We start from the raw sequence: 18,545 nt of genomic DNA, 5'->3' as shown, positions 1-18,545 counted from the left end.
ACCCCCTGCCAGGCAGCCTGACTGTTATCCCAAATCCTGGGGCAAACTTGGACCCGGGGCAGCCTCCCTTCCTTCCTGTTATTTAAACAACAGCCTCACACTGAGATCATGCCGATGAAGTCAAGGCGATGCTTCTCCAAACAGTGAGATAAAAATCCCTTCTGAACTTGCAACATCTTAAGTTATCTGCGGCTGCTTCAGAGCTACAGTCAGCTTCAAATGGATGGAATTACAGTGCCTTTACAAGTTATTCCTCTGTTTCTCCACCGCGGAAATAAATCCCTTTGTTCTGTCAGCTAAAAATGTGCCAGAAAAGCCAGTCCTAAATGCCAGCTCCGTGCATGCTTATTTCCCCAAGTAAACAAACAAAAAAGACCTTAAGGAAATACTTGTTTTGATTTTATATCTCATCTCTATTCATAGAGCTCCTATCGATGGCGATACCCTATTTGGTTTTGAGGGTTTCTGTGCCCACACATCACAGGGGGTGGCAATGATGGCTCTTTGGGGTATGGTCCCAGAGCACAGGGTGCTGAGCCAGGCTGTGTTTGGCTGCTCACACCCCACAGTCGGATCTGGGGTTTGAATTCCCAATTTAAGCTTTACTGCTGGAAGGGTGGCTCAATTCAAAGCCCCACCAGGCTGCTGGGAATGTGCTGGGGGTGGCTGCAGGGCGTTTATGGGCAGCAGAAGGTCAGGGGCTGCGACATGAAAGCCGCGAGGAATTTTCCATCAGGAAACTTCTTTTGCTGCTTTCTTTTCTTTCTCATCATTAAAAATCCTGGCAGAAATATTCACCCGGCGTCTTCCTTCGTGTTCTGCTTTGTCATCCTTTTCTTGCCTCATCAATGGGACAGACAGGGAGGGAAAGAGCAGTGGGAAAATCGCGATGAGAAGCAAATTGAAATGAACCACTTCCCTCCAGCTGACTTGTCAGATCCACAGCAGAGATTAATGAGAACTGGCAATTCCCTCCCAGCCCATGGCATGACGTGTCCAACTTCCCAAGGAATTTGGGTGTCAGATTCCCCCCATAGATTCCTGAGCAAATCATATCCCATGTGCTCGTGGAAGCAGCTCTCCTCCCATCCCTGCAAGCAGCAGGTCTGCCCAAGGGTTAACATGTCCTTAACTTCTACCAGCCAGACTGAGACTTCATTTTACATCTCATCTCCATTCGCAGAACTCCTATTGATGTCAATATCCTGTTTGGGTCTCTTCTTTTTTTCTTTCCCTTTTGATGTGTGATTTTCTCCTGCTGGCTGCATGCATGTACACAGAGGCTGATCACAGCCGATGACATTTAGCTTAACGAGAGAGGAGAGGGAATGGGATGTTTTGTCTTTCTCAGCAGCCCCTGCCTTGTGGGACGAGGTGGCTGCCACAAGACTTCACGCATTTCACACATGGAGGGCACGGTTCCTCGACTAACAACTGAGCTGTTAATTGCTGAACAATCCTGGGGGGGTCAGTGTTGAGGTGCTGGGATGTGGGACGTGGCCCAGCCTGCAGCCAGCCACTGGTGTGTGCGGAATGCCACGTCTCAGCTGTCTGCCTGCAGCAGTGCTTTGGAGGCTGCAGTCACCTCCCAGCCATAGGATGCTCCCTGCACTTTCAGGCTGAGGACATGAGCCACCTGCTGCCACAGCTTCGCTTTGATGGGTGCCCCTTGGGTGAGGACGATGTGCTTCGTCCTTCTACAAACACCCCATAAAGTCCATCCTCGCCCCTTTTTCCCGTGGCACAGAAACAGCAAAACACCATAAAATTCTTTCACAAAGCTGGTATTGTTGTTGGCATGAGCTCTATCCAGGCAGAAAGAATCGGCCATGAAAAACTTCCTGAATTTTGTCAGGTTTCTTGGTGCAAATATCGCCAGCATCAGAGCTTGGAATTGAAAATTTAGCTCCAGATTTCCTTTGGCAGCGAATTCTTCAGCTTTGGATGGGCTGACACGACGGGTGAATGAAGGCTCACACTGGGAACATTCAGATTCAGCTCCGAATCATCCACACGTTCAACCCATCCTATTGCGTGAGATCCCAGCTCAGCTTGTGTTCCTCAAGGGCTGCCATGCAGCAGGGCACGTTCTGAGCATCCATGCAACTCACTGCTGGTTGACTGCGTGCAACAGTGGGTGTTTGTTTCAGCCCTGCTGGAGGGGCTGAGGCAACCTTCCCAGTGGTAGCTAAGCTAATAATAATTTAACAATGTGTAACAGCTCTGCTTATGGTATAAAAGAATGCTGACCACAACGGGCACGATGGTTTTGCGTGCAATGTACCTCACTAGGAAAAAATTGCAGAAGCCACGAAGAACAACTGAAATCTGCAGTTTTCCCAGTTCTCAAAGCGTTTTCCACAGTAGCAGGAATGTTTCTGATGTGGCATTTCCAGGAGCTGAAGGATTCGGGCCTTCATTTGGGATCTACCACTGCAAGACATGCAAATGGACCCAAAAGTCTTCTCGGTTGATCACAAAGAGAGATCTTGATCTTCCTACACTGCACTGACATGGAGGAAAATTTGACCCTTTAAATCATAATTGCAATGAGTAACATGAGAAATTGCTATGCAAATCTGCCAGCCATCAGGAAAGAATTTTAGCGTCTCTTTTCCATATTATGGGGTTTAATTAATGCGATCTATGGACAAACATGTATTTTATTTCCAGAATGGGGGCTGTAATTTCCTGGGGCTTGGAAACCCAGATGTTTTTGGGTTTAGAATATATAAAGATTTGTTTTTTAAAGAGTGTTTCAGTAAATGTTGGAGGGGGAGGGACTTTTGTTCAGTTCAGAGTTTAATTTCTGGGCTTTCAGATGACAGAAACGCTCACTGAGAGCAGGGAGAGTGATGGGCTGAAATATGCAGACAGCCACAGGGCAATGGCTATGGGAAGCTTGTCTGCCTCCCAAATGAGCTCCCCTCTGAGAAATGGGACCATCCCCAGCTGCATAAAGTGTAGGATGCTGAAAGCTTGAAAGCAATACCCACATCCAAAAATAAAGCTCTCCCTAATGGCCTGGGCTGCCCTGCCCATAGCAACACGTCGAGGTTCTGTTGGTTTAGAATGATACTGTTGTGATGACAAAGGCAGAGAGCTCAGAGCAGCCACCCACAGGCAGAATGAGCACCTCTTGTGTGTTCCCCCTGGGTCCTGTCACCCTGTGGAGGTTGGAGCAGTGACTCACATCTTAAATACATCGAACCCAACGCAATGGGCGATGGATGGAGAAGTCATTAAGGAGCTGACAACATCTCTAGCTCAAAAACTTACTCAGTTCCCGTGATCTGAATGCAAACCGCTCTGTTGTATCTCTAACCCAGTTTCCCACCCCCTTTCTGCAAGCTTGTGTTTCTCATTAAGTTTCCAAGCCCCACCGCCCCCACAGAACCACTGTGAAGTGTTATTCCAGATGCACAATGCCATCCTCACCCTGATCCTGCTTACACATTCAGAGGGCGAAGTCCTTCTTAAGAAGAAGGCACTAAAGCTAATGGAATTGAAATCTTTTCAGATATACAGTCTTCACTTTTCTTATCCTGTCACCCTTTTCAATGCATCTGGTCATGGCAACAATTGCAAAGGGCCAAGAAGGTCCTCCAGTGTTGCCCTTAGAGCCCTTTTAGGAGTTCATTTTGAGTCCATTTTCACCCCGTTGGTGTCTCCCTTCCTTTTTGCTTCAGTTCCCCAGAGCAGACAGCCCTTCCAAGCAGCCCTGTGGAAACCTGCTGCCCAAGGTCCAGCACCCAGCCATGCCCAGCAGCTCCCTGCCTCGTGGCATTGCAATCTGCTGCCAACAGGACAAATACATTTTGGCAGAAGCAATTTGGTGCCCAAACATTCCAGTACCTTTTTTTTCTCTGGATTTCTTCAAAATACACCCAAATGTCACTTCTTGTTTTTGAAGAGTTTCATTTCCTCTTTTCTCAACAAAGCCAACCCTGGCTATCAAACGTGAGGGCAACAGCGGTAGTGCCCTTCCATCACACTGCGTCTGACAGTGAGTTTGCATCAGTTTGGGCCTTTGGAGCCAAATGTATGGCTGAGTGGTGTATACATATATATATATATGTATACACCATATACACTGAGTGGTGTAAATGCTAAAAGCACTGGAGCTGATTGTCAGAGCTGTGTTGGTGGTGGTTGGAAACTGCAAGCTCAGTGACAGCTTTTAGAGACAGGACTCTTATGGAGCTTGATTTCCAAATCAAGCCAAGCATCAGCGATAATTGTAGTGGAGTATATGTGTGCCCAAGGCCTAGACTAAGCCTTCAAAAGTCGTGAGATGGCTTGGGTATGCCAAACTCAACATTATTCATGTGGGTCTCACTTGCTCTGCTACCATCAGAAATGAATATTTCCTACTGTCACATAAAAAAAGAAGTCTTCCATAGCTGCACACGTGGCTGCAGTCACTAAACATCGTGAGACTGCAGGTAAAATTGAGGGCTGGCTGTGCCAGCTGTCTTACCACCATCAGAAACAACGGGTCAGATGTTGGAAATGATGTAAATCCCTTCTTACCTCCGTCCTCTAAATTAGGACTGAAAAACACAGAAGGCTGTCTAGACATATTTTAATCAAGAGCTCATTCTCCTTCTGCCTGCTATTTAACCTGCAAGCACCATGGCTGAAATTTTCCAAACACAGAATTGCAGGGAGGAGCTGCCACTGTCTCATTATCTTCCTAGTTAAAAATACACTCCATACCATTCAGAATGCGGTGCCAGGAGAGACAGTAGCATCTAGGGACAGCCAGGAGCCAGAAGGGCTCTGCCCAAGGCACAAGCAGGCAGCTGTGGGGCTGCGTTTCCATCTTTCTTTGGTATTCCCTGAGCAAATGATGTGTCCTGGCTGGAAGACTTTGAGACTTAGGCTTCCAACTTTCAGTCGGGCTAAGAAACACAACCCCATACATAGCTGTTAATTAACACCCAGCTGATGCAGTGGCAATCTGAGGGATGTAGCTGATGTCCCACACTTGTGTAGATACACCCCAGGCACAGCCAAAGTGCCTGGTTTACCAGATTCCTGGCTTTGCTGGTTCATAGCACACAGAGATGGATTTTAATGCTTTCTGGGTGTGTTCACACTAAAACTCCCCTCAGTTTGCTGCTCCCAAGCCTTTGTGATGGATACAGTGGGGCTCAGGGATGCCTTTTTGGTGCTTGTGTGAGTGCCCAATGCCCTGAGATTGTTTCCTGCTCCCTTGAATTGTCACAGTGAAACATGACAGTAAACAGCTCAATTTCTGCTTCTATTTCAAGCCAATGTCAGCTTGCTTCTGCTTATATTCAATGCTGGAGCCTCAGACCATGAGCTAATTTGGCTTCCTGGAGCAGAGGCAGAAGCCAGATAGAAAGAACATTAAAATGGAAAAAAAAATAAGTAGAGCAAACAAGCTCTGCATTCTCCATAGCAGAAAGCTACAAGTGGCACTCGCCTGCTCCTTCCACCTTGTCCCATAGCAACAACACCCTTCAATTGCTCCCTGCTCCAAATCCAACAAGTGCCTGGCACAGGGCTGGGGCAGCTGCTGAGGGCTGACCACAGCCAAAAGAGTTTTTGTGTGTTCTCGGTCCCCTCCAAAGGATGCAGTGCTAAGGAAGGAGAATATCACAGCCTCCGTGAGCTGCTGTCTCTCCTCCCTCTGGAGGAACATTGCATTCAAGTGAGGTAGGATGTGTTTAAAGGCAGCGTGAATGCAAGCACCAAATATACAGCCAATTTTCCAAAAGAAAAGTAAAGCCCCAAAGACATATAGGTCTGTTTTGATGGGTCGATGTAGGGATCATCTGGTTTCTGGCTTCACTGCAGGCCGTCTGAACATGGAAACTCCCAACATTTGGAGCAAACTTGATGCTTAATTCCCACTGAGTCATGCTGCGGGACAACTATGTTAAGAACAAGGGCTGAGAAAAGATAACCAGGCAATGGCAATACCAAGAGGAGCTCCTGGTGGTGGAGCTGGGCTGAGGCCCACCAGCCCCACTTCTCTCTCCATGGGCTGTAGTAGACAGACTGCAAGGAGCAGTTTAGATCCTCCCATCTCCCTGCATAAATTCAAGCTCAGCCTCTTGCCCAGGAGGGTTTCATTACCCAGCAGCCAAGATCTCTGCAAGTTCTCCTTAGTTCTGCAACTCAGAGTGTCTTTAGTTCCCAATGCTGGGAAAACATCAGCCCTGAACGTGGCTCTTTGCTATGAGATGTTGGAGAGCTGGTGGCCATTCATAACTCGCAGCGTTGCAACACGATCCAGTCTTTTCTTTTCCAGGATGATTTAAGAAAAAGAGAAGAAAAAAAGGAAGGGAGAAAGTCTTTTAGTAAAGACATTTCAACAGTTCCCTTCCTGGCTATATAAACAGGAACAAAATCAAACAGCAATTAGCCATAATTATGTTTTAGCCTAAAAAATCCCACACATATGAAATGATTATTGTAGCAATTACTGAGGGCTTCCATGCACGTTTGGCTGGCACAATTATACCAAGCACAGCCATTTGGAAAGAGCAAATTCCTTCCCCTTTTGGTTGCTGGGTTTTCCTCCTCCCTCCAGACCTGCCATATTTCTTTTAGTGTCTGGACCTCAGCAAGCAAAGTGGCAGTGGTAGCAAGGAAATAAGTAATATACAGCCCCTGTGTGCTCTGGGCCCAGGGTGATGGGTTGTGCACCCTGTATTGATGTCAGGCACTTGGGTGCATTCCACCAGGAAGGTGGGGCCAGACAATAGCAATGCTGGGAGCAGGGACAACATGGGTGACAAGTCCAATGGAAATGTGTTCTCAAGGCAGTTCAGAGCCTTTCTGCCCTTAGGGGTGATTCAGATTCTTCCTCCAAAAGCAGCAGAAAAGCCTGCAGGCTTATTTCTATTTGGACCAGCACCACTTTTTTAATCTTGACTTATGGAGGAAACATATGGAATGTATTGGAAAAAAAAAATATTGCTGTCTTCTCTGCAGCTTCTCTCTCCCTTTCAGAGCAGAAATATGAAACATCTGCTATCCTTCAGCTCAGGCTGGGGCAAGCTCTCACCCCTTGACCTACTGAGTCCTTCCGGCAGCGAACACACGGGGACGTGGCACGTGTTCTGCTCAGAGCAGCCCCAGATGCATTGCACTGGACAGAGGAAGCACAGCCTTCGTCGTCAAGACATGGGAGCTGGAGCTGGAGGCAGAAACCATAGTCACCTTCATACCTTCCCTTCTGCTCAGCCCGAGTTGTGCCAGCCCCAGAAACATGCAACAACACATGATTTTGCATGATGAACCAGCAACACTGGCATGGCAGCCCTGCTTTCCATTGCTCTTCATGATGTCCAAGTGCCGGGGTTCAACAGCAAAACCTGCTTGGCTTTGGTGGCTGCAGCAGAGACAGAAGAGAGCAGTGGAGATGAAGCCCACGCTTCTCAGCAGCTGCCATAGGACAGAAACCTGCTGCCCGCAGACTGGGATAGCAAACATCCTGCCTTTGTTTCTCACTGAGATGCAGAGCTCAGCAGTATCCCCCTTTTAACCCAGGAGATTTATGACTTCAGCATCAAATCTCCCGCTTCTTGAATTCACCCAACAGATCTTATGTCAACTTAACATCCTTTCTGAAGTGCCTGCAGTGTTTATTCAGCCCAGCCACTGGTTTATTAGAGTTAAATATGTCTCGATTTGAAGCAAGTTCATTGCAGGTTCCTATTTCCCTACTGTGGAGCATTAGGATAAAAAAAAAAACAAAACACTTGACAGCTGAGCAAATGGCACCAATTTGAGCTCTGGTTGGTCCATGAAGGAGCTGAAAGATACAGAGCAGAAAGCTCTGAGCTAAAGATGCCCCGTTCTGAGTTCATTGGTGTTGTCCTGGTGTGGATCTCTGCTGTCCTATGGATTGAAAGAAGGGTGAGCTCAGCATAATAACACATTTTAATTGACACAGGGACTGCTGTTCAGCATAAGGCACAAGATCCTGGGGATGTTTCCAATGGAAAACATATCTGCGTTCCCTCCTGAAAGGGGGATGAGTAAAATTCTAAGGCTTAAAGAATGGGCATTCATGGGATCCAGAAGGTTCCTCTGTGATGCGATTGATTCTCCTGCACAGACATTTCTTGGCTTTTGAGTTAAGGAAGAAAAAAGACACCAAATTCAGAGGTTCCAAGGACTCTGACAATAGTTTAGGTTTCCTTCTTGTGAGCTTACCTGGGGCCGCTTGCATCAAGGCTTGGGGTGTGCTTTCAGCCAACCCAACTCAGTGAGAGTCCTTTGAAAGCCTCTCCTACACCATAAGCAGGCGTTGGGCTCAGCTTAGGCTGGGAATATTCATGGGGAAGGATTTATTGAAGGAAAGTTCTGTGGATGAAGCAGACTTCCAGAATGTGTTGATAGAAAATGATTACTGACCCCATAAATAAAAGCATTTGCACTGGCAAGGGTGATTTAAGTGAGGAGTGCATTAGGAGTGTGGGTCATCTGAAGCCAAAACCCGAGGAGCAGAGCCTTCTAGCTCCAAGAAGTGCTCATATGCTCTCTCTCCATCCTCCCAGCCGCTTGCAACACACACTGATGTGGCAAAGGAAGAGAAGCCTGTGAAGCCTGGGGGAGCTTTAAGCATATCAGCAGTTTTGCATGGGGGGGTAAAGTTGTGTTGGTGCTGAAGGAGTGGGAGAAGCAGGAGAAGCCCCAGCTCAGCACACAGAGGGGGACAGCCCTAATGATGGGGGGCTGCTCCCATTGCTGTGCTGCTCCTCAGCCTTCCCTTTGTATCAGCTGTGCCAAACACTGAGTGGAACCATCTGATAAAAGCTGGACGTGTATCAAAGATGTGCTGCAAGCGCCGTAACTCAGTCCTCATCTGCAGTCCAGAATCGCCATCTGCTCAACGTGTTCTGCCCTGCTTCCTCATTGCATGGAGAGCTCCGTGCAGCTCAGCACCAGTTATAAAATGAGCCCAGAAACCTCAGCTTCACCCTGCTGTGTGTCTCCGGGCTTTTATTGATGCAGGGAGAAGAGATGTGAGCCCAGGAGGGGCTGCACAGCCCCTGGAAATCTCAGAATACTGTCAGGGCCTTGGAGAGACTGATTTATGGGATGGGATTGGAGCCTGGGTGTATGGCTTGGCTTGGAGAGGTGAGCTGGAGAAAGGGACACGATAGCAGGAAGCCTGGAAGGGTTTCAGAGGGTGTGAAGAAAAAGGATTGGGATGGAATATGTTGGATGGTATAATAAAGCATGAGTCGGAGCAGAGGAATGATGTGGAAGTGCAATGCATTACAAGGTGAGAGGGATTATCTCCTGGCCATACTGTCCAGGAACAGGCTGTGGGCAGCCTGCACCTCCTGATGCCTGGGATCATGCAGTTCAATCCAAACACTGCCCACAGACACTGCTCCGCCTCCTGCATCCCCACCAAGCAGCATCAGCTTTACTTCCAGCCCTGGGAAGTAGAGAGAAAATGGGGAAGAGGACAGAAAGAGAAAGTAAGACAAAGCAGACATAACTTCCATCCTAAAAAGAGGAAAAACTGGCGATTTCCCATGAGAAACTGCTCTGGGTGTAAGGATCAGCTTTTGCTCCATCCCTGCACAGCATCACACACTGCAATACTGGGAGACTGAGGCTCCTCAATCAGTAAAAGCAAATAGAGACACTAAAACGGGATGTACAGAATAAATTGGGAACAAGATAGGATCTATAATCTATAAGAGTTCAGTCTTCAGCATGTGTGACTGCAGGATCTCATGTATTTTTCATCTAAGACTACACAAATCTCTATTGGCTTATAAAAAGAACTATCTGAGGCAATCTGAGAACAGCAATATTTTATCTTAGCCAAGAGTCATTCATTAAAAAAAACCAAACCTCCGCATATCCTTGTGTCATACATTAGGAAGTTATTACTAATTAGGGACAGATGAATCAACTGAGATAAAATTAAATCCTATTTCAACTTTTGCCCTAGTTTCAAAATCAGGCCTTCTATGCAGTTTGAAGAGGTTCTCCTGGTGCGTTTGCTGTCCTTCTCCCATAGCTGTGCTGCATTGTGCAGGCCAAGGGCAATGTGGTGTTGTTGGGATAGGATGCCACCTACCAGCTCAAGGTTTCTGCACCAGATCTGAATGCCTGCGGTCAAGAAAGCGCGTGCATATAAGGCAGCATCCAGGGGAAAACTTGGCGTGCCAACATAAGCGCATTTACCACTGATTTATCATCAGGCATGTAAGTGGAAAATCAGGTTTGCAGAGATCAGATAGACACCAGCATTATTTCCCCTGGCCAAGCTGAACCCCACAAGCTTTCTGCAATTCATTTATCACTGTGCTCCTTGGGAGCTGCTCTGCAGTGAGCAGGGATGGTTCTGTATTCCCTAACTTTGCTCACCTGCTGCTGAACATGTATTGAAGTCCTCCAGCTCAAATTTGCTCCTCCCCACATAAGAATCCATCAGTAACACAGACAGCAATCTTTCCTTTATGGACAGAACATTGAGGACTTCTCACTAACAATGACTGCAAGTGACAGCCCGGCGACAGATCAGTGCCTGAGTCAGGCTTCAAGTTTTACAAGCTGGTTTCCAACCCATTCATTTTCTAAGCAGGAAAACTTGATATTTTTCCCAGAAAAAAAAAAAAAAAAACAAAAACATATGCAAATCTCATTTTTCTGCTTCTTGCTAAAACTATTATTTTTGCTGAGTCATCCTCCTCAGAGTGTTAGCAGCTTGGATGACTTCAGAGGTTGAAAGGTAAAGAGAAGGGCTCAACAGTACATCTATGTGCATGTCCCAGTGCACCCATTAGCCAAGTCTTGATTAATACACTATTCACAATTGAAACAACTCACAAACTCATATGGCCAATGTATTTCCTGACGTGCAGTTCCTCTTAGGTGGTCAGCCCTTACGATGGCATTATTCTGGGAGGTCTTCCATTATTTGTGCCATTGGTTGAAATACCCAACCAGAGGAAGACATGAAATCACCAGCTCACACCAGTACAACCCCAGCTTGAAGCAGAGCATCTTTCCCAGGGCTGTTCTGGACTATAGCAGTCCTGGGGATGTCTTCAAGAGCCCAGCAACCTATTTCTACTGCAAAACCCAAAGAAACCATTCCACACCACCTCATTTCCAGCATGGGAAGTAAGTACAGCAAGGTCAGGGCAGCGTGAGCCAGCTACCATGCAGCCTGATGTGAAGCTGTTCAATGCAAGATCAACAGAGTTCAAACTTATTAGAGAAGCTGCCTTGTGAACATGCAAAAAGAAACAGCAGCAGGCCACTGGGTTCATCCTTACAACATCTGCAGCTCAGCTTTAAGAAGGCAAAGGGAAAACAGTTCTGCTGAAAGGGTCAGAGATGTTTCAAGCAGTTCTCCACTTCCCATCTCATTTGCAACATGTGCTGTTTAGGTCATCTCTAATGCTGAAGCTCTTCTTCCCCTCCAGCCAGAATCTGTTTTTCTTAGGAATAGGAAGAAGATTCTCAGCCACTGTGAGCCTATGCCAAGGCTTCAAACAAATCTGTTCAAAGGTTCCTGGTCTGGTAGCGATGAGTCCAAGACAGAGGGGAAAAAATCATGATAAGAAAACCTTTTTTTGCAGAAATATTGTCTTGCAGTTATGTGGTGATTTATCTTACGGATACGTTGGGCTCTAGATGCGTGTTCATCTCCAATTTGTCTGCAGTAATCCACATGCGTTTCAATAGGAAAGATAGCAGAGCTTGGTCCAGGATGTTGCCAAAGCTTTCATTCTCAGGCTTGGCATGGATTGCCAGCAGCATCTCTGGGGGCAGCTGGAGGACATTCTGCCATTCTTGGGCATAAGGAGGGAACACCTTATTGCTCCAATGCAGCTATGAATTAAATCAATTAAAGCATTTCCAGAACAGCTTCCCCATGACATCGCCTCCCCACTGGTGAGTCAAGAGGAAGAACACACAGAGCACATAGGAACAGGGCCACAACCACAGTGTTTGATTCATTCCGCTGATGGAAAGTGACAAGCTGGGATTATTGCCTTGGTTCCTGGTGGAGCAGTCAGCAGCTCTTCACACAGCTATAGGGAAGAAATGGAAAGGGCACCGCAAGAGCTCCTCATCACTCATGGTCCCCAACTTGTGCCACCCTGAGGTGATGCTGGGGACAGGCAGCAGTGGTGCCTACTGTGCATAAAGGGCATAGGGCTGACCCTTATGCACAGTTCAGGCTGAGTGTTAAATCCTACTCACCCATTCTTTCTTCTCCATTGCTACCTACAACAGTGGAAAATCAATAAGGTTGTACAGAGATATCTGGAATACATAGGGTTAAAAGCAGCTCCAGCTCCATCAAGAGCGATTGCAAAATCCTTCTTGGCTCAACGAAGCAAATTTCCCACCACCATCACCCATTCTTTCTTCCCAGAAAGGTACAGGACATGACGGGAAGTTACAGACAGAGCTGGGCAAAGCATGCAGCTGCTTTATTATGAATACGTGCTGGTATTTCTGCAGCAAACCCAGTCTCGTGGCCTGTGCAGTTCAGCTTTGTTTTTGCAAATACTCCTGGGAGCTAATTTATAAAGCAGGTGTGTGCTCACCGAAACATGGCTGGTGCTGGTCCCGTTAGCTGGGAAATGCAAGGTGGGAATAGGAAACTGTTGAGAAAAAGCACAGGCATCAAGTCCCAGCAAAGCTATTCTTCTTTGCAACAGAGCCAAGGCTTTACCTCTGGACTTGCTTCTAGCTCTCCCCTGATGCTCTCCAGTTATCCTATTTTTGCTGAGACCTGCAGGCTGCCCCACTAACGTGATGGCAAGGAGAAATGGCAGTGAACACAGCAAATCCTTCCAAGCAGAGAAACAGACCCAAATCCTAACGCTGCTGCAACCTGGGAGGCTGCTTGTGCAAAACATTGCAGGGCAGAGGTGTTTGTAAAGTCATTCTGAATAATTTCGGTAATTAAGAAATTAGAGTAATTATGGTCTTTCCTGAGAGGACTCCAAAATAAACACATACATCATTGTGAGCTTGGAGAGAGCAGGTTATTCCTTACTGTGATCATCTCAACAGCAGGAGTTGGACTTGATGATACTTATGGGTCCCTTCCAGCTCTGGGTGTTCTATGATTCTATTAGCTTCTGCCAGGCTGAATCTCTGCTGTTTGTTGGGAAAAGCAGGGTAAGCTGTGGTGGGGAGATACCACCAGACAGGAACAAGAGCATAGGAGGACAGCCCCGGGCAGCTAACGCATTTATTCAGGATGAATAAGCCCCTTGTAGTAAGCAGAGCTCCCTAATCTCCCTCTCTCATGATGTAACTACTCCAGTAGCATCAGCTCTTTGCTGTACCCAGTGATTTTTCCTACCAATTACCCACCGGTTCCAGTCCATCTCCCTCTGAAATAACAGACAGGTCATTAACATCAAATTCCACTTGGATGATAAGGGTATTTGTTGCTGAGATGATCACCGAAGCCACAGTGATGGATGGGCTCAGAGGGAATTTAGGGCATTATTTCCCAGATCTCGCTGCCGGTTATCTCCTTTACTCTGCTCTTTGTCTGCAGCCCATACACCAACTCCTCAATTGCTTTTCAGTGCTATTTCAGGGGTTATTTCTGTACAGGGATGCGTATGTGCCTCCAGGTTCTGCTTTCCCTTACCACTCTTCTTGTTCAAGAGACAAGGCAACAACAATTAGCCCCACGGAGGGGATGATGCTTTGGATTGGGCTTGTTGTACTTGGCACCCTGTCAGCAGACAGCTCTGTGATGAGGAAGGTGCTCGTTTACAGGACTTTAATCATTCCTGGAGAGCAGCTCAATGCAATAAAAGGAGTTCCTTCACTTTTGAAGCAGTCGAGGTGATGCATCTTTAAGATGGGCTCCCCGCTGCTGCTCAGCTCCACAATTGAGGTTGCTTGGCTTCCCTTCCTCGATGTGAGCTCGGCGGTGTTATCACAAGCTGTTTAATAGCAGAGATAGATCAAAGAGAAAGATTCCCAGCTGCAGCCCAATAAATTCTGAGCACAGCTGCTGCTGGAGAAGGTTATCACCTGAAGAGCTGGGGCAACCCATGGCACAGGGCTGACTTTCAACAGTTCCAGCCACCAGGAGCAGGAAGGTGTGCAGCCAGTTTCTTTTACCCAGCCCCAGCTGGTCCAATGGCAAGCAACACAGAGCCAAGGAAATCACCAAACTGCTGTTTCTGGTAAAGAAAAGGGAGAATATGATCACCTTTAGCAGCCTGACCATGCCTGAAAACATACCAGAAAGCTCCAAACACTCCTCAAAGACCTCTCTCCAAACCATGCACAGAGCAGCCCCTGCTTTATAGCAGCAGCCCCAGCAAACCAGACCACCCGATAGCAGCACGCTTGCATGCCATGCAGCAATGGAAGAAAACCCAAATGTAGCTGAGGACACAGGCCCTCAGTTTTTGCAGAACTGTGGTCTTAAGATTTGGATCTCAGTGTCCCAGCAAGGAAGGGCAGGGGCACTTCCCAGTGATTATGACCAGCTGGAAGGTTGAATCCCAGCTGATTTTCTTATTTCCCAGCAATACAATCAGGGCTAACATGATTCCTTTCTATTACAGCCTGTGTGGATTTTCTCTCCTGGGACAGAGAAGACAATTCCCCAATGAGAATTGCTGCCCAAGTGCTGCACGCTCCCCTCACTCTGACCTGGCCTGGCAGCCTGCAGATCCTGAGCAGCTGGGCTAAAGCACAGGCTGGTATTTACAGAATTGCTCCAAAATTCTCCTATTCCACAGCAGGAAGGAACAAGAGCTATGCATGATGCTTATTTTTAGCTATATTTTGGCTTTATTTTTTTCCCCTATGTTTTAACCGATTTTTGCTTTTGCCTCTGCAGCAGCACCATGCAGCCACCTTGGCCACTCCATCTCTCTGCTCTCATGCTTTTCCCCTATAAAGGGAGCAGATCTTGATCTGCTATATCTCTGTTCCACTCTACATAAAAGGCAGAGGGAGGAGAGCTGCCCTGGGGTCAGCCAGCCCTCCCTAAGCAGTGGGATGCTGATGGTGAGAGATCATCACTCTGATCAAGCAGGGCCTTATCTATCATCTCTCACAGCAAAAGTACAAGGTTTTCAGCATTAAGAGCCTCACTTGAGTTTATATGGAGATGCAGCCTATGCTATATTTAAGATTGACCAGAGGGTGAACGTTAGATCTCCTCTCAACCTTCCCCCTCTTTCTGAAGACAATCACATTTGGGGATCTGAAGTCTGGATCTAATATATAGCACAGTATTAATAGTTGTTGGAAGGAGTTGCTACAAGCTATTACTGAGGCAAAGTAAAAGAAATCAGATGTTTACGTACAATTATGCCATTGTACAGATCAGTGGCCAGGAGAGAGCAAGGACAGTAAAAAGGAAAAGTGCCTTTTAGTATTTTGGGATGGCGTCAAGATGGACAGATAGGGAGAGGAAGGCATGAGGGAAGCTCAGATTTCCCTGCCATCCCTCTTTGCAGAGCTGTGCAGGAGAGGAACATGCCCCATTCTGCAAGGAGGGTGTTGTTCCCCAAGCACGATGGTATAGACAGAAGAGCAGCAGTGGGTGCCACCAGGGCCATAGTGACAGCAGTGCTTGGAGCAGCATGGCCAACAGACCCAATCCGTGCTGAATTCAGTCCACCTTGATGGCATTACCTCCACCTTGACCTCAGGGCAGCAACACCCCTCCAGCCAAATTTCACTCCCAAACACACACATCAGCACCATGCTCTGCTCACAGCCTCTCTCCAGACCCTCTAGCAGAGGGTTCCCCAGGCAGCTGTGGTGCTCCTCCATGCATGATGCAATGCCTCAGGGCAGCCCGGTACCTTTTGGGGACAGCAGGACCTAAGTGTCACCCAGCAGATATGGCGACACTTTGTCCCACCCAAAGCTCAGCCCTCCCAGCAGCCTGCATGCAAAAATCTCTGCCAGCATCCCAGGAAACTTCCCATCCCAGCCATCCACACGGCCCATGGGAGGATGAAGGCAGCAAAAGGGGCAGGGCAGGGGGGGAGAAGAGATAAACAATTTCCTCCACAGGCATGGCTCGAGCCCATCTTACAAGAAACACATGGTCCCTGACACAATATTTAGCCCTACTGTAACGTGGTCCATTTGGAGGCTGGTGGCTGTGTGGAGAGCTGTAGTAAAACATTCTTTGCTGGTAACACAGAGAGAGAGAGAGGAAAAAAAAAACCCACCCTTAGTAATAATAATTGTGGTTAACTCCTTAAAGGCTGGAAGAAAGGATGACACAGTGCTTCTCCTGGAGCAAGAATGTAATTCAATACCAAGCAAAGCACCCAGCACCGTTCAGAAGCATTGCTCCCAATGGGCACTGACCCCTTGGCTCTGACCCCATTAGACCCAGAGGAGAGGAGCCAGCATCTTTTTGGGCCTGGATTTGTTCTCTGAGCAGATGAACAGCTGAAGGAACAGTCCTGGGAAGGATCGCTGTGTTAAGCCAAATAAAAAGGCTTTTTTTTTTTTTTTAAATATAAAAAAAAAAAATAAGTTTTATTCAACTTTTCTGCTCATTAGCTCAGGAACTTACAGTTGGAGCTGTCACTGGGCTCCTCCTGCCAACATAGTGCGGGGCTTCGAGCAGTTACATCATTTGGCTCTGCAGAGCAGCTAAGTGGAAACACATTTGCTCGTGCTCCTTCTTGCTTCTCCCAGGTCTCACAGAGGCTCTCAGTGCACCCAGCACCAACCTGGGACCATCCCAAACTACCCTACAATGTGCCCAGCCCCACAGTCAGCCCTGCCCTGGGTGAAACAGTGACAGTCTGGGTAATTAGCAGCACGCTGGCTCATTCCATTAGCAAATAATCCTTCCTGCCTCCTTCTGCTTCCCCTTGGATTTCTCCTAGACCCATGCACGTCCTTCCCCACCCTGCAGAGCCAGCACTCCTGACCCTTCCCACTCCTTTGCTTTCTGCTCTGCTTTGCCCAGGCAGAAATTCTTTTTGCCTTCAGTATATCCAAAAATCAGCTGCCTTGCTCCTCCCCAGGAAGGGCTGCAATTAGCATCAGCAAGGAAATAGCTGTGTCCAGCATGGTCCACTACTCTGGCCCTTGTTACTGAGATGAGGAAGAAAGGAATCAGTGGCCATAAAGGACCACTCCAGTTCCCTACTTTAACAAACTTAATTATTTCTGCAACAAAGGAGAAGAAGTTCAGAGAGTTTTGTTTTTAATCTCCCTGTTCAAAGCAAAGGGCTCTCATTTACAATGAACATCTTTTACCTTACAGCTTCAGGGCAGAAAGCAACGCACATCCCAGCCCTCAAGGCACCTCTGGTGGGTTATCAGCAGGGCAGCAACACATCCTTCCAAGACTGGTAGATGAATGTAGCGATGGCTGTATCCCAAACAGTTGGATGTGAACAGAACATGGAGTCCAAGGAGAAGAACTGCTGCTGGTGGCAAAGGCACACACCTGCTGAATTAGAAGAAGAACATGAATGGCTACAGCAGAGATCACCACATTTCTGAGCTCCCAAGTTTGGGTCAGGTCCTTAAATAGGCAAGGCAGGCCAACAGATAATGCCCATCAAGACCTGTTTGTTACCCAGCTGTGCTCCATCTGCCCAGCAGAGGCTGAGTGTTAACACCTGGGAGGGGTGAGCACAGCTTCAGTGACCACCTGCAGCCCATGACAACAAGGCAATGCAACCACACCAAATGATTTCTCCTATATTTATTATCAGGTCAGTCAAAACTACAGTGTCCATTCATGCTTTTTTCTTACGAAAAATACCCTTTTTTTTGGCCAAAGAATTGGAAACAATGCTAATATCAGCTCAATCCTCTTACAACCAAGGGCAAATAAGATACTGCAGGGAAAAAAATATATAACAACGATGCAGCTGAAACATTTCTGGCTATGAAGGGATTGTGCAGTGTTCACATTACCTACAATGGTTCCATTTGCTCCTCTATTAACCAGAGGACAAGGGTGGCTGGCAGCCAGCCGTGCCTACAAGGACTCTGTGCCTTGGTGCTTTCCCTTAAGCATGAGGATAAGAAACTGTAGTAAGTTGGAAGCTTTTAGACAGGAGACGTGTCCAAGCAAAATGCCCCAACACAATTGGACTAGATGATGTTGGTGGTCTTTTCCAACCTTAAGGATTCTGTGAACATGAGTGATCATCCTTCCTGCATCTGCTTCAGGACGTGACACCAACACCTGACTTTCCCCTGCGCTGAGGAGTTGGTTGCAGATTTTAAGTAAATCTGTGGTCTTCCTTCATTCATTCTCTATGCTGACATTTAGTTATGAGAAAGCAATTTCTTCACAGAATGCCCAGAGCTGCAGCGTGGCTCTGTCTGGAGGATGTGATGCAGGAATGGCTGCAATGATTCACTGTGCTGGGATGCCCATGGGGGATGGAGGAGCCCAGTGCAAAGTTTGGCACATGGCAGCAGGGCACATCATCCTCAGCACTGAGAAAGCAGCCACTTGGGTCTCCTCCTCCTCCCACATGGGCTCATGGGCCTTCACTACATCGGTTACAATGCTGGTCTGAAGGATGGTTTTGTAG

General features: G+C 47.4%; 1 long non-coding RNA gene across 1 annotated transcript; it reads right to left on the bottom strand.

The window, feature by feature from the left end:
* Positions 1–9,007: 9,007 nt before the first annotated feature.
* LOC107321921 lies at positions 9,008–17,499 on the bottom strand. The gene is made up of 2 exons (XR_001558723.2): positions 17,248–17,499; positions 9,008–14,180 (listed from the first exon to the last, which is right to left on the bottom strand). It is a non-coding gene; the product is annotated as an uncharacterized LOC107321921 (long non-coding RNA).
* Between the last annotated feature and the right edge of the window lie 1,046 nt (positions 17,500–18,545).

This window comes from Coturnix japonica, chromosome 17 (assembly GCF_001577835.2).
Source record: "Coturnix japonica isolate 7356 chromosome 17, Coturnix japonica 2.1, whole genome shotgun sequence".
In the NCBI taxonomy this organism is placed as follows: Eukaryota; Metazoa; Chordata; class Aves; order Galliformes; family Phasianidae; genus Coturnix; species Coturnix japonica.
The sequence above is the reverse complement of the archived record's forward strand: the minus strand, read 5'-3'. Positions and strand labels throughout refer to the sequence as shown.